This window comes from Nicotiana tabacum, chromosome 4 (genome assembly GCF_000715075.1).
Source record: "Nicotiana tabacum cultivar K326 chromosome 4, ASM71507v2, whole genome shotgun sequence".
NCBI classification, from domain to species: domain Eukaryota; kingdom Viridiplantae; phylum Streptophyta; class Magnoliopsida; order Solanales; family Solanaceae; genus Nicotiana; species Nicotiana tabacum.
The window spans coordinates 33,082,659-33,106,546 of NC_134083.1; positions in this window are offsets into that span (position 1 = coordinate 33,082,659).

A 23,888-nucleotide genomic window follows, 5' to 3' on the forward strand; every position below is an offset into this window, starting at 1 on the left:
ATCCAGCCTCTCCATTCATCTGTCTCGGCCTTGACAACGTCCATCTCAACTCAAAGTTGGGCGATCTGGTCGATTTTCTTTTGTACCTGCGGATTCCGACCATTAGTCACCGAGCCTAGCTCATCGTCACTAACCTCAAATATTTTTATCTACTCGAAAAGATCGGCATGCTCCTTCCGAGCCACCTCCAGCTCAACTCGGAGGATCTTATCCTCCCATTCACGCTGCTCGTTGAGCATTTATAAGTATTTCTCTTCTCGGTGAGCCCTCAGACCTCAGCTTCAAGCTGGTTCAGCTCGTCCCAATATCGTAGAAAGGTCTCATGATGAAGCATCAAGGCCTATGGACACAAAGAAAAGTATTAGGATTATCTAAGAATTAGTCTAAGTATGAATTGAAGTGATCAAGAGATATTTGAAGTTAACCGGTTTAGCGCCTGTTGTGCTTCATTGAACAGGCAAGGCGCGTCCACCTCAGTCATCTTAGCTTGGTCTTCCTCAGTCACCAATAACCAAAGGTAGCTGGCCACCCCTAAGGGGGTAGAAAGGACCCGGGCATCCTCCGGAACGGAGATGACGATCGACTGCTTCCGTTCGGGATCCACACTCGGAGCTGGGAACCAGTTGACCAATTTTGGGCTTGAAGAGGGCCCGCTTGTTCTCGAAGACTGAATCTTCTTTGGCACCTCCAAGTCACCCAACCCGGTGACATCCTCCGTGGCGGTAGATTCCACGCCATTAAAAAGGCCGCGAAAGGGGTCGTCCGCTCCATGGGCCCCCTCGTTGGGACGTTCTTTCACCATCTGAGCCACGTTGTACATGGGATCAGTGAACGAAGGCGACTCGGTGATGTCTATGACACCAAGTTCCTCCTTCGAGGCATTGCCCACGTCCCGAGAAGCTTTGTCTATGGCCTCCTCATCGACCTCCCTAACTTGAGGTAGATCGGCATCACCTCTCTCCGGTACGAAGGCCCCTTGCCCTTTGAGACGTGATGACATATGGGCCATCAGATCGAAGGATTCATCTTCTTCTTTGGATTCATCCCTCACCCGATAGAGTGAATCCGAAGATGGTGCTCAAGCGCTGATGCTTTCTTTAGACTTGTGCACCAGCCTTCTCTTTGTTTTCTTCGACGGCGGTTGGGGTGGGTGGGTGGGGGGGTGTTCTCACCACCGGATTGAGGCTTCAGTATGAAATCCTTGGATAAACCTATAAAAAGAAGTAAAACAAGTGATAACTTATTGAAGCAAAAAGGAACTCAAGTATTATTTACTCATGAAAGGGATCTCACCATGGGAACGGGCCTTCTATCGACCCTTTGAAAGTTCTCGCCATAAGAGCTCGGAATAGGGATTTGTAATACGATACCCTTGACCAACTCCTTGAGTCGAGGAATTGCATTTGAGACCCGAGCGATAGTTGCACCACCATAGAACACTGATAAAAAGAAAGGAAAAAAGAGATAAATTAAATCTTGGAAGCAAAATTATACTTACTTGACATGTTCCACTTCTCAGGGAATGGCATGTGCTCGGCCGGGATCAAGTCCGAGGTCCTCACTCGGATGAAACGTCCTAGCCAATCTCGGTCCCGATCTTCATCGATAATATACAATGGGGCTTTACTAGCCTGACGGGCGAACTTGATCAGTCCCCCCGGTAGAGTCGGGGACTGTATAAACGCATGAGGTGGTCGATGGTGAAGGGGCACCCTTAGATCTTTCTTACAAAGAAACGGAGGAAGATTACGATCCTCCATAAAAAAGGGTGAATTTGACCGAGGGTTACCTCGTATCTTTTGCAAAACTTGATGATAACCGGGTCCAAGGGGCCTAACGTGAAGGGATAAGTGTAAACACTTAAAAATACCTTGACATGGGTGGCGATGGATTTGTCAGGTTTGGGAATCACCACATGTTTCTCAACCCAGATGCAATCCCTTTTGACCGAACAGAGAACGTCCTCGGTGATCGAGCAGATGTACCTCGAGACCTCCTCACACCGGCCTTGTACGGATGAGGGATTTTCAACCTTAAAATCAACATTGACCGGGCACCCCCCGGGGATGAACATTTGCAAGAGAGGTTCCGGTACTGATTCCTCGACAACAGTACGTGAAACGATCTCCTCGATAGCCGGCCGCGAGGTAGAAGGGTTTTCTTTTTGGGGAACAATTTTTGAAGTCTTCGCCATCCATTTGAAAATAGAGGAAAAATGACGGAAAAGAAGAAGTTAAAGGAGTACACTTGATAGTTTGGGATGAAGACGAACAAAAGCTTTTACAAAAGATCTCAAAAACCCAGAATATAAGTGCCTGTCGCAGGGTATCAAAGTAAGAATCGGAAGCTCATGTCGTTTCTCATCGTCTACTATTTGAACAATGAGGGGACTATCTATATACTGTCGAATCAAGCTCACCTACGAAATAGAAGGTCAGGTTCGCAACCTGGTAATAAAGGGATGAAGATCGGCTCTAAGCCCCACCAGGACCAAACACCTGCCTTCGATAACACCAAGGCCGTGACCTCGGAATCAGTCCTGGTTTGAACGACCTCGAAGAAACATTGTTGGCATAACAAAAGACCAAAATATTCGTAACCGGTCGAATATTACGACGCGAATCTCGGCACGTATCAATAAGGAACAGGCAATCAGCAAATCAAGAGATTTTTTACATTTTATAGAGTTGTAACTAATGTAGGACTCCCCTACTATATAAAAGGGTATGATTACTTCTAAACACATTGTAATACGCATTCCAAAGAAATACATTATCATTCTCTTGAATCTCTTATTTTTCTGTGTCTTAATACCAATCAAAGTATATCCGGCTCACAGGTGATTAACCTTCCAAGGTTGAGATTGTTCAATTCATGTAGTTTGCATTTACTTTATCATTATTTATTTCAATTGCAATCTAATTTACCATTTTGTGTCAAGTTAATCCACGTATCCTTAAAAACATTTACAAATTCAATTGGTATCCGATTTTGAGGGTAAACACATACCCTTCTTGTTCCAAGATAGTCAAATTTGTAGTTGCATCCTCTGTAAGCATAGCCATCATATTATTTTGGTTCCCCAATATGGTAACTGTATTTCCTTCATCACTATTTATCAACAATTGGCTATTTTGGTAATTCGATCAACTCAAATAATCATCTGGACGAACCTATTTGGTCTTTCCATGTCCCGTTGGCGCAAGTTCGACGAACCCTTGTATGGACCTGATGAATATAACTACACATTGCAACAGTTGGCAGTTTGTTAAGGGAACGATACTCACAATGAGTTCATTGAAAATACAACTACATGTCATGATGACTCAATGCAGGAAACTGATCCTTCGTTATGTTTCTCTTTATTCTTGACGCCTTGAATGTCACTTACAGATTGACAATACACTTGAGAGAGAGCTTGATGAATGCTGGAGTGTGCAAGTGGTATGTTATGCCTTTGCGTCATGTTAATATTACATAAGTGACATCACTTGAATGATGCAAGCATGTTTGGTACAAAGACATTCCCCATAAAGTGACTGCTCCACTGTTTGCACTATTGCGTGTATGCAGAGGAATAGTTGTAGTCACTTTATAGTTGTGGGGAGTTGACTGGTATTGTCAGCAAGGGAACTGGTGCCGATCTGTTCCCTTTGTTGTTTCTTGGACTCTGAATGTTGTAACATGTCCCAGACTTGAGACTAGTTCATCTTTGAGCACTCAGGGGATGTGGAACAGGTTCCCCATCTGGTTCTCAACAAAGTTTGTTAAATCATCAAAACATAACAAGACACATAACTTATTAATTTCCCCATTTTTGACGATGGCAAACATGTAATTGAAATTCACCCTAAGACTGTTCTTGTACCCCCTCAATTAATTTTCTCACTTTTGGCATCATAAAAAGATTAGTTACAAGTAATAAGAAAAAAGAAGTCTAGCCTGATTAACTCATGCCACTTGTGTGTCCACAAACATGAATAAAAATAGAGCAAGAAAGAAGACAATATAAGCATAGCAAAAGGACATGATATTCATTAATTTTGGAAATAAACAGGGAGCAGTTCCATTTGTTGCATAATCATTCAACAAAATAAAAACAGCAAAAAAAGAGTACCAGCCACTAAACATATCCAACTTCAGAATACCAAAACAGAAAGACACTAGAACTTGACGCTAAGAAGGAAATGGTTTTAAGGAGCACTGGAAGGGGGAGGCAACAATGAAGAGGCAGGAGTTCTAAGGAGGATATCCATTAGAACATTAGCAGACTCTTTCTCAGTGTGTAACCTCTCCTTCAGGTCCGCGACCTATTTCGTGAGATCAGCATTCTCATTGGTCAGACGGGTAACCTTTGTGCTTTGTGAGCTGCTGGAACCGTGTGCCCCCTGGGCCTGACTAAGTTGTCCCTCAAGGATAACATTCCTTGCCTTCAACTTCCTTATCTTTTCATTGGCAGTATTCTGAGCTTCAATTAATTGAGAGATAATGGAAATACTACCAACCCCGTCTTTCTTATCGATGCACTCACACTCTTCTAAGGTGGTTTTGGAAAAGCTCTACTTGCGAGTACTCACTGTAGCCTTTCCCAAAAGGACTTTGAAGAACTCAAAAACTTTGGGGAGTAGAAACTCGTAGGGCAGCCCATGATTACCATCTTTGAAATCTGCCACTTTATTTATGCGCTCAATCATACCCGATAGATTAATAGTGTAATAAGCATCCAGTGCTTCCATGAGGAACAAGTCTTCTCGAGACGTAATAGAATGCCTTTCTGCAGAGGGAGCAACACCTTGTTCACCATCTCAAATAACAGTTGATATACTAGAAGGAGGGCCTTCTTATGTACCCGTTCCCCCTGCTGCACTGCATCATCCTTCAGAATTGTATTTCTGAAGTTTGACGAATAAGTCCCCTTAATGGAGGATATTCCGTCAGTAGGCACACGCAAGATGGTTCCCAACACTGTTTCATCCAACACAAAATCAACCCCATTCACCTTCATGCAGATGTTGTCATCCTCGACTGTAAAACAATTAGCATAAAAATTGCACACTTCTGCCTCATATACTTTAGGACTCTCATTTGCAAACAAAGATGTCCACTGTTAAAAGTCAAAGATATCAACCGGTTTGCGCATTCCTAGCATGTCAAAAATATCAGTGGCAAATGTTCTGCCCTCCAGCACTTTATGATTTCTCAGATTTTCGCTTCCTTCATTCTTGGCCACCCCCACCTTGGTCCTTTTTGACGAACCAGGTTCCTCATTGGCACCAGACTTTAGTTTCACTGATTTTCTCATAGTTTTAGCTTTCTCTGTAGGTTTCTCAGACACAGATTTCTTAAACACATCCTTACTAGACCCCTCAGCCACGTTTTCTCTAGACTCACCCACTTCAACATTGCTAACCTCCATCACTCTCACAGATGACTCTTTTCCAGAATTTTGAACCGCAAGTTTCTTGGAGGACTTACGGATTAAGGGACTGGGTTCCTCATCCACCTCGTCATCAATGTCCACAACAAGAGTTGTAGGCATTACCTATTCATGTACTAACTTTCCACCCTTCACCAACCTTCTCCTCTTCTTTTCTTACTTACTTTTCTTCTGAGCTGACTCAAGAGCCTCCTTCTGTTGCAACCTAGTAGTATGTCTTTTAGGAGTGGGTGTTTAGGGAGTTGCCCTGCTACTCCTAGCACTAATAAATATTGCAAGAGCTACATTATCATAGTCTTATTCACTACCAACATTCTCCTCCTCAAACAGAGATCTCATCTCGGGAGCAACAATGGCCAATGGCTCACCATAGAATAGAGGAGAGGGAGTGATGAGTGGTGATTTTACCACTCATTCTAGTCTCTTTTCCTTAGATTTTGCATCCTTTAATTATAATGTGAGGTTGTTTATGGTGTATATTACTAGATTTTTAGGTAAATGATGCCACAAGGAGACTTGAATTCAAGTGAAGCGGAATTGAGCGAAAAAGAGTACAAAAGTGCAAAATCCTTCAATGATTTTGCATTTGCAGAACACTGCCCGCATATGCGACCTCGCATCTGCGAGCTGAAAGGTCGCATTTGCAGAGTCAAACTTCACTGGGACCGTATCTGCGACAAAAAACTTCGCACCTGCAGAGTCGCTGGTGCGACTATTTTTTCCGCATCTGCGGAGCAAGGGAATTCTACATGGGCTCGCACCTGTGATGGTTTATCCGCATCTGTGGAGTCGCATGTGCACCACAATGTCCGTATCTGCGGAGTAGGCAAAATCCACAGAGTTCACGCATCTGCGATTGAAGGCCCGCATATGCGGAGCCGCACCTGCGAGGATCTTTCCACAGGTGCGGTCAACGGGTCTCTGACCTGGGAAGTATTGGCATTTCACATTTTCTCAACTCCAAACCCACAAATATGGAATCATATCATATATTGGAGGATCTTTGGCTTATTTTCAGTCCATATACTAGAGAGAACAAGTCTTGGAAGCTAGGGTTCTTGCACACACACTTGGGTCTTGAAGATTTGAAGCTTTTGGTTGAGAATTGCTTACTCCTTTATGCTCATTTCTTCATTTCCTAGCTTTGTATTGTATATCTAAGTGTGTAGTATTTATTTCCAACACTTGAATCTTGTTTATGGAAATACTCACATTTAAAGTGTGGATTAAATACCTTGTTGTGCTTATGTATTGAATGATTTTTATTTGTTATGAAGCGAGTTGTTGTTTCTTTAATTATTCTTGTTCTTGAATGTTTCCAAAGGGATTAGTTAACCCTAGGACTCGCCCATTTCCTTCGGATTAATTTTGGGAAAAATAGTTCGGGGTTGGGAAAGATTAATTAACAAGAACTTGAGGCGTTAACCCTCACTTTATAGATTCTACCTAGGGATAGGAATGAACTACTTGTAGCTATATTCGGGTGTGTTTAATCTCTTAATTGTCTTAGGGATAATTCAATTAGGAATTCTTGTTAGTCTTCGAGAGAAGCTAATTTAGAATTATTAGCCGAGGCTAATAAATCATAAACTCATTCATATTTATAAAATTATGAAATATATTGGATCGTTACTTGAGTGTAAATCCCGATGCACCCATGCTTGTAGCCATTGATTATTTTACTTGCTTTCTAGGTTAGTTTATGTTTTCGCATTTAGCTATAATATTTTCTCAACAACCATTCTAAGTGTTTGGCATTTCATAATAAGTGATAATTCTGTTACATTCCTAATCGCCTATATATTGTTCTCTATGGGATTCGACCCCGACTCATAGTTGGGTAAATTATATTGCATGCGACCGTGTCCATATACTTTTTAGTAGTGGATTTAGACATCATGAGGGAGCGGGATCAGTACTGACATGGGGTTCTTTCGATGAACATGGGGTTTCACCCCAAGTAGGAGCAGAGGGCTCCTCTTGGGCGGAGGGATCATGTCCCTCGAGTGGTTCCCGAGTAGTACTTTTAGGTGCCAAATTATCAATAGGCACTAGTTCCCTACCCTCTTCCTGTAGACTCTCACCTTCCACTCCGAGACCCATTGGTTTCAGACACACCTTCATAGCAACCATCCACACACACCTCAACAGCTATTGACAACATATTTTCTATGGCCTCTTATTTTTCTAACCCCAAAGAAAACTCAGAAGGCACAAAAGGAATATTACCTATAAGATCTGCAGCATTCAAATCGAGACTTGGGGTAGTCATTGTGTTAACCACACTTTGTTGTGGCTCATAACTCTCTTTTAAATGCAGACTGGAAACTTCTTGATTTTTTTCTCCCTCTACTGTTTCTCCCTTAGCCATTTTTTCCAGCGAGGAAGAGGGAGAGGTCGTAGCCACAAATCTCTTGGGATTCAAAGTTTTGCGACTCTGATGAGAACCAGAACTTGATTGGGGTGGAGAAGAAGCAGTGGGTGGTTGGGAATCTTGCTTAGGGTTTGGACTGGGTGGCATAAGGTACTTAGACTCTGTCACTGGTGCCTCAAGAGATGAAGATACATTGTGGACAACACTGGGGACATTTGAGGCTTCGAGATTCTCAGACATTATAGAGTGTAATGGGAGTTTATGAAAGAAAAAAGGTGTTGTTTGTGGAGAGAAAAAGGGAAATTTTGGCTTTTGATGTGAAGAATTGTGATAGTTACAGAGTTTGGGTTTATTAAAAGAGGGTGAGGGACCAGTTGGGAATAGGTATTGATTTTCTGGGTAGATGGGTCGTGTTGTAACGGGTAGGACACTTGGGTTCCAAAGAAAAGAAGCTGACAATTTAATGATGTGGCACATTTTTTAGCCGTTAAATTTTTTTTGCATGAAAGTACAAAAGGAACTACTAACCAGTGTTGCAAGAACTAGGTTCCCTCACAGATTTTGTAAATGTAATCCTCATCCTTTTGCGAAAATGCAATACATTAGCTCCTTGTTTGCTCTATAATTGTCATGCGTGTCTACCTGTAACGGTATGCAATTTCTCCCGTACATTTCTTTCATAGCCAATCATCAAGGGACCAGGTCCTCAACTTGATTTTATCAACCCTAGCGCAAGACGATTATTTTCAAAGTGCTCTCTGCTCAGTGCTTTATTGAAGATATCTACAATTTGATCTTCTATGTTGCAGAACTTCATGTAGATAAGCTCCTTTTCAACATTGTCTCTAAGAAAATGATGTCACAAATCAATGTGATTTGTTCTCTTGTGCTGAGCTGTGTTCTTTGCCATGTTGAGAGTATAGGTGTTGTCACATAGTAATGGAACACAATCAAAAAACACACCAAAATCTTCTAGTTGCTACTTGATCCACAGTAGTTGAGCACAGCAAGAGGCAGCCGCCACATATTCAGCCTCTGCAGTTGAAAGAGCCACTGAATTTTGTTATCTTGTACCCCATGAAATTAGACACGAACCATGAAAGTGTGCCATGCCACAAGTGCTTTTCCTGTCCACCAGATAACCAGCATAATCAGCATCAACATACCCGATCAAGTCGAAGTTGTCTCCTGAGGGGTAGTAGAGAACCAGGTCTTGCGTTCCCTTTAGATATCTCAGGATTCTCTTGGAAGCCTTCATATGAGATTCCTTTGGATTTTATTGAAACCTGGCACATTGTCCCAAACTGAAAACTATATGTGGTCTGCTTGCTATGAGATACAAGAGTGACCCAATGATACCTCTGTACATGGTCTCGTTCACAGGGGAACCAGGTTCATCTATGTCCAGTCGAGTGGTAGTGGTAATAGGAGTGTCAATGACTTTTGAGCTTTCCATTTCAAATCTCTTCATAAGCTCTTTGATGTACTTCTGCTGACTTATCATTGTGCACTTAGGAGTTTGCTTGACTTCTAGGCCTAAGAAGAAATTCAATTCCCCCATCATGCTGATTTCAAACTCACTTCCCATGAGCTTTGCAAACTCCTCACATAGAGAATCATTTGTTGCACCAAAGATGATGTCGTCAACATAGGCTTGCACAATGAGCAGGTTCCTCCCCCATTTCTTCAGAAATAAGGTGTTGTCAATTTTTCCTCTTGTAAAACTATTTTTTAGGAGAAAGTTGGACAACATTTCAAACCATGCGCGAGGAGCCTGCTTCAGCCCATATAATGCCTTGTCTAGTTTGAAAACATGCTCAGGATGCTCATGCCATTCGAAGCCAGGAGGTTGCTTGACAAAGACTTCTTCTTTTAGAAAACCATTCAGAAATGCACTTTTGGCATCCATTTGGAACAATTTCAATTCCATATAGGATGCAAATGCAATAAGGATTCTTGATTATACCCTTGAACTACTAGCCTTGCCTTGTTCCTTGTTGTGTTCCCAACTCATCAAGTTTGTTTATGAATACCCACTTGGTTCCTATAACAGTTCTGCCAGTAGGTCGAAAAACAAGGTGCTATACATTGTTCCTCTCAAATTGATGGAGTTCATCTTACATAGCACTAATCCAGTCAGCATCTTTCAATGCTTCCTTGATATGTTTGGGCTCAACTTGAGAGAGAAAGGATGAGAAGGCAAGTGAGTTTCTCGACTTCGATCTAGTTTGAATCCTTGAGTCGAGAGGAGTGATCACATTTTGAAGAGGGTGTGAGCTTTTGTGCTTCCAGTTAAACACCTGAATCTCATTGTGAGAGGGTCCAATTACTATTGAATATGACCCATGGTTGATGTGAGTCCCACTTCTCAGCTCAACATTTGGGGTTCCTTGCACAACATCAGCAACTCTTTTCTCAGCATCAGCTGATGTGATCGAGGAACCAGGGTCCTCTACATCCGCTGGAGAGACCGCTGCATCATCATTATTTGGCTTCACTAGGGACTGTTGACTGCTCTATGTTTTGATCAATCTTATCATGTGAATATTTCCCACGTAGGTGGTGTGATTCATCAAATATCACATGTATGCTTTCCTCAATACATTGAGTTTTTTTTTTGTAGACTTTGTATGCTTTGCTTTGTTATGAATAGCTCAGAAAGATTCCTTTATCACTTTTGACATCAAATTTTCCAAGAGCTTCCTTACCATTGTTGAGGATAAAACATTTGCATCCAAATGTTCTTAAATGTGTTAGCTTGGGTTTCCTTCCGTTAAACAGTTCATACGGATTCTTGTTCATGAGGGACCAGATCATGCACCTATTAACCAAATAGCATGTAGTGTTAACTGCTTCTGCCTAGAAGCTTTTAGCAACGCCACTGTCAATCAGCATTGTCCTCGCCATGTCTTCAAGAGTCCTATTTTTCCTCTCTACAACACCGTTTTGTTGAGGTGTTCTTGGAGCTGAGAAATTATGACTTATGCCATTTTCAGCACAGAATTTGTCGAATTTTGCATTATCGAACTCTGTGCCGTGATCAGATATTATGAACGCAACATTGTGGCTCACCTTCACTTGGATCATTTTCATGAAAGCAACAAACACTGGAAAAGTTTCATCCTTGGTTTTGAGAAACAAGGTCCAGGTGAATCTAGAATAGTCAGCCACTATAACAAAATTGTACTTCTTTCCTCCTCTACTTGGCACCTTCATAGGTCCACACAGATCCATATGGAGGAGATCGAGTGGCCTTGAGGTGCTAACATCCTTTTTGGGCTTGAAAGAAGACCTGACTTGCTTTCCTTTTACACATGCATCACACACTTTGTGGTCTTTGAAACTTGACATCGGCAGGCCACGAACAAGGTCCCTCCTGACCAGTTTGTTCAGCAACGTAAAGCTTGCATGACCTAATATTATGTGCCATAGTTCAGCATCATCCTCAACAGCACTCAGGAAAGTGAGATCCCCATTTTGCAGGGACTCAAAATCAGCAACATAAATGTCCTTATATCTTTTTGCCAACAGGACCACTTCACCAGTCACAAGGTTTGTAACTGTGTAGCCTTTTGACACAAATTCCACTTTGTTTCCTTTGTCACATATTTGGGAAACACTCAGTAGGCTATATTTGAAGCCGTTCACATAGTACACATTTTCAATTGAGTCGGTGAGTGACTTCCCAATTCTTACTACTCCCAGAATGTATCCTCTTTTGCCATTGCCAAAGGACACACTCCCTCCTTGCAGGGCTTTGAGTGAGAGGAAATCATCGATGCTTCCAGTCATGTGTTTAGAACAGCCACTATCCATGTACCATTTTTGGCTGCTTCCTTTCACTGCTCCCTACACAAGAGAATCAAGGATTAGACTTAAGAACCCAAACAAGTTTTGGTCCCTTGTAGTGAGGAAAGGGTCAAATTAAACTTCTTTTTATCCAGGCAGGCAATATACATTTTTTAACGGAGGGACCGGGTTCTTTAGCAGTAGTTCCCTTTTCAACAAACACCTTATTTTTCTGTTGGGACTGAATTCTAGCCTTACAGTTTTCTTGAAAGTGACCAGTGTTGCCACAGTGCGTGCAAAGCCAGTTATTAGGGACAGTAACATACTTGTTATGTGGATTGTAGGGAGTCTTTTCCTTTTGGAACCCGACGCCCTTCCTGTTCCCACCATTACTTATATACATGGCAGCAATTGTATCAGAGGACCAGGTCCACTTTAGAGATTTTTCGAGGTCATTTTTGAAGCTGTCTATTTCTTTGAAGTTCAACACACAGACTAGATTTCACAGATTGTAGTTCATTTTCAAGCTTAATGTGTTCCTCACTTGCAACTTCCTTCCCCTTTTTGACAGTCCTAGAAATGTTTCCCTTTTTTTAATTCCTCTATTATTTCTTTTAGGTCCATTACGACTACTAACAAGTCATCTCTCTCATTCTCTATGTTTTCAGCCTTTTTAATCAGAACACTTTTTTCTTTCACTAGATTCTCGATGGTTTCTTTTAGGTCGGCCACTACAACTACCAAATCATCTCTCTCATTTTCTACCTCTCCTAACTCTATAGTTAAGCGTCAATTAAAATATTTCCCAAGGATATGAGCTTTTTCTGAGAGTAAGACTTCAGATTTCTCTGAATGTCTAGAAAGTTTACCTCATCATCATCATCATTATCTTCATCATTGTCAGATATTTCCATCAGGGCAAAGATGGAATCATAATCAGCTGCATCACTTTTGAATGAAATCATGGAGGTGTCACCTTGTGCATCACCTTCTCCAGATTTGCTAGAAGAGTCTCCCTATGCAGTAAGAGCTTGTTTCACAACATTGTCGGCAACTTCTTTTCTTTTAAATCTTTTGTTAGGAACTGGGTTCCTCTTGGCTGTTTTGTCTATGCTGTGCTTGTACTAGTCTTGCTTGAGGAGGGGACAATCCTTGATGAAATGTCCTAGCTTCCCGCACTTATGACATAAGTCATATCCTCTTGGCTTGCTGGAGCTTCCCTTCTTTGGAATATCTAAATTTTTGCGGACCATCTTCTGAAATCTCTTTGTGAAGTAAGCCATATCAGCATCCTCACCACTTGATTCATTGTTTTTTGGCTTGAGGACCATGTTCTTCTCCCGTTGGGGCTCTCTTCTCTCATGATTCCATTTCTTCTTCATTTCATAAGTTTTCAAATTACCAGTGAGTTCATCAATGGTTAGCTTTTGTAGATCCTTTGACTCCGTGATAGCGTTTACTTTGCTTTCCTAGGAATCAGGTAATACGCGAAGTATTTTCCTGACAAGTTTGTTCCTTGGAATGATTTCTCCCAAGGAATAGAGCTCATTGATGATAGAGGTGAAGCGAGTGTGCATGTCCTGAATGGACTCCTCGTCCTTCATCCTGAAGAATTCATATTCAGTTATTAACATATCAATCTTTTGACTGCTTGACTTGAGTTGTCCCTTCATGTGTGTTGTTTGGAGAGCTTCTTAGATCTCTTTGGAAGATTGACAAGCCGTAATCATGTTGTATTCATCCGGCCCAATGCCACATACGAGGATTTTCTTTGCTCGAAAGTTCTTCTTTATAGCCTTGCGGTCAGCATCGCTGTATTCCTTCCTAGAATTGGGAACTGTCACTGCTGGTTCCCCAATGGTTTTCATAGGAACGAAAAGACCGTCGCAGATAACATCCCCAAGCTCTGAATCTTCAGCCATGATGAAATCATGCATCCTTATCTTCCACTATCCATAGTATTGGCCATCGTATCTTGGTCGTTCGTAGGTGGATTGACCTTCTTCGTAGTTTGGTGGAGCAGCCATGAGGATCCTTTCTAGGTGTTAGCCTGATAGAAAGAACCTGTTCTGATACTAATTGATAGAAACTGAGGGTCCACCAAACTTATATAGAGAACCAGGTTCTCTATAAGTTCCCACATAACACACTCACAAATATGTAAGTAAATAACATGATAGAGTTTTACGTGGAAAACCCCCAGCTCACGAGATTAAAAACCACGACCTACTCTTGTAGGATTTCAACTTCACTACTGAACAAACTCCAGATTATAAACTATTGTAACCTAGGAATTAACCTCTTAATCACTCACTAACTTGTAATAACTTTATTAAAAGCCCCTTTGTAATAACTTTATTACAAAGCTTACAACTCGACTAACTCTAGCCAAGACACAATGTCATGACCCAAAATCTCACCTGTCGTGATGGCGCCTATCTCAATACTAGGCAAGCCGACAATCTCAATAAACCACCATATTTTGTAAGTTTGAAACATAATATTTAAATTCAGTGGAAGAAATCTCACAAATATAGATATAAACATTCCCAAAACCCGGTCTCACTGAGTACATGAGCATCTAATACAAAGTCTGACTAATAAAATATTATCTGAAAGTATAAAGCAATACAATAAGTGAAGGAAAGAGAGACAAGCTCAGCGGACGCTAAGAAGCTACCTTGATAGTCTCCAACTAGTAACACACTGAGGTCTAACAGTCGCTGTGTCCAGAAGCACCTGGATCTGCACATGAGGTACAGAGTGTAGTATGAGTACAACCAACTCAATAAGTAACAAGACTAACCTTTGGGCTGAAAGTAGTTATGAGCTCCACGGGTACAGTCCAGTACATAAATAATGGTGCAGAAATGTAGACATGCTTTCAAGTTCAACAGTTAAACTCAGTACAAGCAAAAATAGATCAATACTACATGATATGAGGAATATGACATTTCAATGGAAAGACCTCATGTACTACTGGTCACAATTCATTCGGTCACTCAGTATTGTATATGGCCAATGTAGCCCAGGGATATTCCATCCCATATATATATATACACACACACATCGACTGACATTCAGTTACTCAGTACCGTATAAGGCCAATCCAGCCTTGGTAAATTTATCCCCAAATATAAATGATACGGACAAGATCCATGTCCAGGGAATTCATCACAATATAAATAAGGCAAGTCCATGCCTTGGAAAGTCCATCCCGAATATATAATCTTCTACCCTCACTGGGGGTGTGTACAGACTCCGGAGAAGCTCCTTCAGCCCAAGCGTGATATAAAGCTAATATGGCCTACTGCAGGCGGACAGTCCCGATCCGTTTATTAATAAAGCCTATAAGGCCTGCTGCAGGCGGGCAACCCCGATCCATATAATAATAATAATATATATAAAGCCAATATGGCTTGCTGCGGCGCGCATCTCGATCCCATAATTATCCTCACAATGGACGAATATGTCTGAGTGTGAAATGTACATTTTAAAAAAAATTAATTCAACAGCAACACGACCCCATGGGTTCCAAAATATCGGCGCGTAACCTAAGCATGATCTTTAATAAGAGCCTCAACTCAATTTCCCTAACACGTGGAAAGTGTTTAGATTATAACATGATTCTTTAATTTTACAACTTCACGAGATTTATTCAAATCAGAATTTCTATGGTGCACGTCCACACGCTCATCACCTATCGTGTGCATCACCTCCAAACAATTTATATAACACCAAATTCGGGGATTCATACCCTCAGAACCAAGTTTAGAAATGTTACTTACCTCAAACCGTGTAATTTCTTACTCCGCTATGCTCTTGCCTAGCGAATTGGTATCCGAAAGCCTCGAATCTAGTCATAATTAATTCGATTCATTCAATACAAATCATTGGAATTAATTCCATATGAAAATACTAATTTTCCAACAAAAATCCGAAATTTAACTCAACAATTGCTTGTGGGGCCCATATCTCGTAATCTGACGAAACTCACAAAATCCGACAACCCATTCAATTACGAGTCCAATCATACTAGTTTCACTCTAATCCGATTCTGAATCGACATCAAAATCACAAAATTCATTTTGTGAAATTTCTACAATTTTCCCCAAATTTCCATCTCAAAGCACTATTTAAATGATGAAACCAATAATATATTCGTGCATGTTGACCAAATCCGAGTTAGAATCACTTACCCCGATGTTTTTCCTTAAAAATATCTCAAAAAGTCGCTGCTCACCGATCGTTGCCCCCGGACGCTGCCCCCGATCGCTGCCCCCGGATGCTGCCCCCGATTGAAGGAAAGCAGATACATGCATCAGAAAAATTCCAACAACTTTTTAAGTCCAAATTTCGATCAGTTAAACATTAGAAACTCACCCGAGGCCCTCGGGACCTCAACCAAATACACTTAGTTGAAACCTCAAACCACATCAAACAACACTATAACCACGAATCATACCCCAATTCAAGCTTAATGAAACTTCAGAATTTCCAACTTCAACATTCGATGCCGAAACCAAGCAAATCAATTCCGATTGACCTCAAAGTTTGCACACAAGTCATAAATGACATAACAGAGCTATGAAAATTTTCATAACTGGATTTTGACTCCGATATCAAAAAGTCAACTCCCCGGTTAAACTTCCAAACTTTAGTTTTTATTTTAGCCATTTCAAGCTTAATTTAGCTACGGGCCTCCAAATAATTTTTTGGACACGCTCCTAAGTCCAAAATCACCATACGGAGCTATTGGAATAATCAATACTTTATTCTGGGGTAGTTTATATGTAAGTGGACATCCGGTCACTATTTTAACTTAAGCTTTAAACTAATATGGAACTAAGTATTCCAATTCATTCCAAAACTTCATCGGACCCGGACCAATCATCCCGGCAAGTCACATAACATTTGTAAAGCATAAATTGAGCAGTAAATAGGAGAACATGGCTGTAATACTCAAAATGATCGGCCGGGTCATTACATTCTCCCCCTCTTAAACAAACGTTCGTCCTCGATCATGTTTAGAATCATACTTGGAACCTCAAATAGATGTGGATATTTGCTCCGCATCTCCCGCTCAGTCTCCCAAGTAGCTTCTCCGACTAGATAGCCTCTGCACCGTACTTTCACTGAAGCTATGTTCTTTGATCTCAACTTTCGAACCTTCCTGTCTAAAATTGCCACCGGCTCCACATCATAAGTCAAATTACCATCCAATTGCACTGTGCTGAAATCCAAAACATGAGACGGATATCCGACATACTTCCGGAGCATAAATACATGAAACACTGGATGAACACCCGATAGATTAGTCGGCAATGCAAGTTCATAAGCCACCTCTCCAATCTTTTTAAGTATTTCAAAAGGTCCAATATACCTAGGACTCAACTTGCCCTTCTTCCCAAATCTCATAACACCCTTCATAGGAGAAACTCGGAGTAGTACCTTCTCTCCTACCATGTAAGCAACATCGTGAACCTTCCAGTCGGCATAACTCTTTTCTCTAGATTACGCCGTGCGAAGTCGTTCCTAAATCAATTTAACCTTTTCCAAAGCATCCTGAACTAAATCAGTACCAAATAGCTTAGCCTCACTCGGCTAAAACCAATCCACCGGAGACCGACATCGCCTCTCATATAAAGCCTCATACGGAGCCATCTGAATGCTCGATTGGTAGCTGTTATTGTAAGAAAACTCTGCAAGTGGCAGAAACTGAACCCAACAACCTCCAAAATCCATAACACGCGAAGCATATCTTCCAATATCTAAATAGTTCGCTCGTACTGTCTGTCCTTCTAAGGTGAAATGCGGTACTCAACTGAATCCGTGTACCTAATTCTCGCTGCATTGCTCTCCAAAACTGTGATGTTAACTGTGTGCCCCGATCTGAAATGATAGACACCAGCACATGTAGGCGAACAATCTCGCGGATATAAATTTCAGCCAATCACTCCGAAGAATAAGCAGTACTAACTGGAATAAAATGCGCAAACTTGGTCAACCGATCCACAATCACCCAAACAGCATCAAACTTCCACAAAGTCTGTGGGAGCCCGACTACGAAGTCCATGGTAATACGCTCCCACTTCCATTTCGGAATTTCATGTTTTTGAAGCAATCTGCCCGGTCTCTGATACTCGTATTTCACCTATTGACAATTAAAACACCGAGCTACAAACCCAACTATATCTTTCTTCATTTTTCTCCACCAATAGTGCTGCCTCAAGTCTTGGTATATCTTAGCAGCACCCGTATGAATGGAATACCGCGAACTGTGGGCTTCTTCAAGAATCAACTCACGCAGTCCTTCTACACTTGGAACACAAATATGACCCTGCATCCTCAACATCCCATCATCCCCAATAGTAAAATCTTTGGCATCACCGTGCTGAACTGTGTCCTTCAGGACAAGCAAATGGGGATCATCATACTGGCGCTCTTTGATGCGGTCATATAAAGAAGACCGTGAAATCACACATACTAGAACCCAACTGGGCTCCGAAACATCTAACCTCAAGAACTGATTAGCCAAGGTCTGAACATCAACTGCAAAAGGCCTTTCACTAACATGAATAAATGCAAGGCTTCCCATACTCACCGCCTTCCCACTCAGGGCATCGGCCACCACATTGGCCTTCCCGGGATGATACCGAATAGTTATATCATATTCCTTTAGTAGCTGTAACCATCTCCGATGCCTCAAATTTATATCCTTCTGTTTGAATAAGTGCGGAAGACTCCGATGATCTGTAAATACCTCACAAGACACACCATAGAGATAGTGCCTCCAAATTTTCAATGCATGAACAATGGCTGCCAATTCTAAATCATGGACGTGGTAGTTCTTTTCATGTGGCTTCAACTGGCGTGAAGAATAGTCAATCACTCTACCCTCCCGCATTAAGACACACCAAATACCAATCCGAGAAGCATCACAATACATTGTATAAGAGCATGAAGATGAAGGAAAAACTAGAACTGGAGTTGTGGTCAAGGCAGTCTTGAGCTTCTGAAAGCTCTCTTCACACTCATCTGACCACCTGAATGGAGCACCTTTCTAGGTCAATTTAGTCAAGGGCGATGTAATAGACGATAAGCCCTCCAAAAAGCGACGATAATAACCAGCCAAGCCAAGAAAACTCTGAATCTCAATAGCTGAAGATGGCCTGTGCCAACTTTGAACAACCTCTATTTTCTTCGGATCCACCTTAATTCCTTCACTGGACACTATGTGTCCTAAGAATGCCACCGAGCTAAGCCAGAACTCACACTTAGAGAATTTGGCATAAAGTTTCTCCTCTCTCAACCTCTGTAGTATAATACTCAAGTGTCGTGCATGCTCCTCCTGGCTATGTGAGTACACCAGGATATCATCGATAAATGGTACGACAGATGAGTCAAGATATGCCTAGAATACACTATTCATCAAGTGCATAAATGTTGTTGGGGCGTTGGTCAGCCCAAAAGACATCATGAGAAATTCATAGTGACCATAACAGGTCCTGAATGTCGTCTTTAGAATATCCGAGTCCCAAATTTTTAACTGGTGATACCTAGATCTCAAATCAATTTTAGAGAATACCCTCGCTCCCTGAAGCTGGTCAAATAAATCATCAATACGCGGTAAAGGATATTTATTCTTGATTGTAACTTTGTTCAATTGCCTGTAGTCGATGCACATCCGCATAGTACCATCTTTATTTTTCACAAGCAGAACCGGTGTACCCCAAGGTGACACACTAGGCCTAATATACCCCTTATCAAGAAGTTCCTAAAGTTTCTCTTTCAATTCTTTCTATTCAGCTGGTGCCATACGATACGGAGGAATAGATATGGGCTGAGTGCCCACCACCAAGTCAATACCAAAATCAATATCCCTGTCGGGTGGCATACCCGGTAGGTCTACCTAAAATACATCCGAAAAATCCCGCACTACCGGTACCGAATCAATAGTAGGAGTATCTGCCTCAACATCCCTCACCAAGGCCAAATATGACAAACACCACTTCCCAACCATACGTTGGGCCTTCAAATAAGAAATTACCCTGCTGGGAACATAATTTAGAGAACCTTTCTACTTGAACTTTGGTAATCCCGGAATCGCCAACGTCACTATTTTTGCGTGACAGTCCAGAATACCATGACATGGAGACAACCAATCCATACCCATGATTACATCGAAATCAACCACACTGAGCAATAAGAGATCAACTCTGGTCTCCAATCCCCCAATAGTTACCACACACGACCGATATACACGGTCCACAACAATAGTATCCAGATAATGAACAAAATATGATGAAACATACGAATATGTGGAATCAGGGTAAAATAATATAGAAGCCTCCCTGTGGCACACTGAGAAAATACTTATGATCACTGCATCTGAAGAAACAACATCTGGCCTTACAAGAAAAGTATAGAATCGGGCCTGACCTCCACCTTATTGGCCTCCCCTTCTTGGGCGACACCTAGCTGACTGATCCCCACCTCGAGCTGGCTCGGTGGGTGGTGGAGCAACTGGTGCAGAAGTAGTAGTCTGACTCCTCTACTGAACTGGACCTCGCGTAATGCAAGGACAATATTTTCTCACATGACCCAGCTCTCCACACTCATACCAATCCCTCTCAAAAAATGGTGACGAGTTTTGAGGTGGGCCTCGAGAACCAGAATAACTGCTAGAAGCACCTGGTGCAAATGAACCATGAACTGAAGAAGCACGGGACGTGCTCTGGGCTAGTAGGGCATTGAGAGATGACTGATTCTGATGAGATCTATATGAACCATGGCTGGATGATGCACCACAGTGAACTGGATGACCCGTCTGAGCGTGCCTGTAAGGGAGACCCCTACTGTGGTAGGACTGCCCTCCAGAACGTACCCCACCAACCGCCCGAACCTCGAGGCTTCTTAGCTTCACTCTCACTACGCTTCTGGCTACGGACAACCTCTATCTGCCGAGCAATGTGAACCACCTCATCCAAAGTGGCACCAAATACTCTCTCCCTAGTCATAAGCAACCACAACTAGTATGCGAGGCCATCAATGAACCTCTTAATACTCTCCCTATCAGTGGGAACCAACCAAACTGCATGACGAGCAAACTCAAAAAACCTCATCTCATATTGGGTCACAGACATGCCATCATGTCAAAGCTGCTCAAACTATCTGCGCAGCTCCCCCCTACGAGAGTGTGGCACGAACTTCTCCAAAAAGAGAATAGAGAACTCTTGCCATGTAAGTGGTACTGCACCGACCGGCCTGCGGCTCTCATAAGCCTCCCACCATCTGAAGGCAGCCCCAGAAAACTGGAAAGTAGTGAACGAGACCCCACTGGTCTACAGAATACCCGTTGTCCGAAGCATCCGCTGGCACTTATCCAGAAATTCTCTGAGCATCCTGTGACTCAGCATCGCTAAATGATGGAGGTCGAAGCCTCCCAAATCTCTCAAGTCTCCTCTACTCACAATCTACCATAACGGGGACTACCGGGGCCTGAACAGCTGCAGCCGGTTGGGCTGGTAGTGCGCTCGGTATCTGAAGTCCCTGCACTACCTGCTCTGGAGTACGGGCACCAGGGGTATGAGTACCTCCCCCGTCCTAAGAAGTGGAAGGTTCGGCCTGAGCCGAAACCACCTGAGCAAGGCTAGTGCAAAGTGTCAATATCTAGGCCAAAGCCTCCTGAAGGCCTCGAATCACAATTGGCACAGTTGGTGCCTGAGCTGGTTCTGTCGGCTTAGCTATGTATGGAATCTGCTCCTGAGCTGGAGCAACTGGTGGTGGTGCTCCAACTACTGTACGAGCTACACCTTGACCTCTACCTCGGCCCCAGCCTCTACCACGGCCTCGACCACTCGCGGCCCTAACAGGTAGCACTGGTGGCTGACCGTCCGATCCTATAGTACGTGTGCTCACCATCTGTGAGAGAATAGAATAACATAAATTTAGTTCCCGAAATCGACAAATTCGCACGACAAAGTACAAGAAAGTGAAATTTTTCTAATGGTTCGGAAGCCTCTCGAAGATAAGTATAGACGTCTCTGTACCGATCTGCAAGACTCTACTAAACCTGCTCATGACTCGTGAGACCTATATAACCTAGGCTCTGATACCAACTTGTCATGGTTCAAAATCTCACCTGTCGTGATGACGCCTATCTCAATACTAGGCAAGCCGACAATCTCAATAAACCAACATATCTTTTAAGTTTGAAACATAATATTTAAATTCAGCGAAAGAAATCTCACAAAAACAGATATAAACACCCCCAAACCCAGTGTCACTGAGTACATGAGCATCTAATATGAATACAAAGTCTGACTGATAAAACACTGTCTGAAAGTATAGAATAATACAATAACTGAAGGAAAGATAGACAAGGTCAGCGGACGCCAAGCAACTACCTTGATAGTCTCCAACTGGTAACACACTGAAGTCTAACAGTCGCCGTGTCCGTAAGCACCTGGATCTACACACGAGGTACAGAGTGTAGTATGAGTACAACCAACATAATAAGTAACAAGACCAACCTCTGGGCTGAAAGTAGTTATGAGCTCTGCAGGTACAGTCTAGTACATAAATAATAGTGCAGAAATGTAGGCATGCTTTCAAGTTCAATAGTTAAACTCAGTACAAGCAAAAATAGATCAATACTGCATGATATGAGGAATATGACATTTCAGTGGAAAGACCTCATGTACTACTAGTCACAATTCATTCGGTCACGCAGTACTGTATATGGCCAATCCATCCCAGGATATTCCATCTCGTATATATATATATATATATATATATATATATATATATATATATATATATATATATATATATATAGACACACACACACACACACACACATCGACTGACAGTTAGTCACTCAGTACCGTATAAGGCCAATCCAGCCCTGGGAAATTTATCCTCAAATGTAAATGATAAGGACAAGATCCATGTCGAGGGAAATTCATCACAATATAAATAAGTAAGGTAAGTCCATGCCCTGGGAAGTCCATCCCGAATATATAATCATTTACGCTCACTGGGGGTGTGTACAGACTCTGGAGGGGCTCATTCACCCCAAGCGTGATATAAAGCTAATATGGCCTACTGCAGGCGGGCAATCCCGATCCGTGTAGTAATAAAGCCTATAAGGCATGCTGCAGGCGGGCAGCCCCGATCCATATAATAATAATAAATATAAAGCTAATATGGCCTGCTGCGGCGCGCAGCTCGATCCCATAATTATCCTCACAATGAACGAATATGACTGAGTGTGAAATGTACATTTTTAAAACAATTAATTCAACAGCAACACGACCCCATGGGTCCCAAAATATCGGCACGTAGCCTAAACATGATCTTTAATAAGAGCCTCAGCTCAATTTCCCTGACACGTGGAAAATGTTCAGATAATAACATGATTCTTTAATTTTACAACTTCACAGGATTTATTCAAATCACAATTTCTATGGTTCACGTCCACACGCTCATCACCTATCGTGTGCGTCACCTCCAAACAATTTATATACCACCAAGTTTAGAAATGTTACTTACCTCAAATCGTGCAATTTCTTACTCCGCTATGCCCTTGCCTCGCGAATTGGTATCTAAAAGCCTCGAATCTAGTCATAATTAATTCGATTCAGTCAATACAAATCATTAGAATTAATTCCATATGAAAATACTAATTTTCCAACAAAAATCCAAAATTTAACTCAAAAGTTGTCTGTGGGGCCCATATCTCAGAATCCGACGAAAACTCACAAAATCCGACAACCCATTCAATTACGAGTCCAACCATACTAGTTTCACTCAAATCCGACTCCGAATCGATATCGAAATCTCAAAAATTCGTTTTATGCAATTTCTACAATTTTCCCCAAATTTCCATCTCAAAACACTAATTAAATGATGAAACCAATGGTATATTCGTGTATATTGACCAAATCCGAGTTAGAATCACTTACCCCGATGTTTTTTCTTGAAAATCTCTCAAAAATCGCCTATCCCCAAGCTCCAATTTGTCAAAAATAAAAAATGGGACGAAGTCCCATTTTTTTATAACTTAAAGTTTCTGTCCAGGTGTGCCCCCGGTAGCGAATGATGCCCCCGGTAGCGAATGATGCCCCCGGTCACTGCCCCCGGACTCTACCCTCGATCGCCGCCCACGAACGCTGCCCCCGATTGAAGGAAACCAGATACAAGCATCAGAAAAATTCCAACAGTTGTTTAAATCCAAATTTCGATCTGTTAACCATTTGAAATTCACCCGAGGCCCTCGGGACC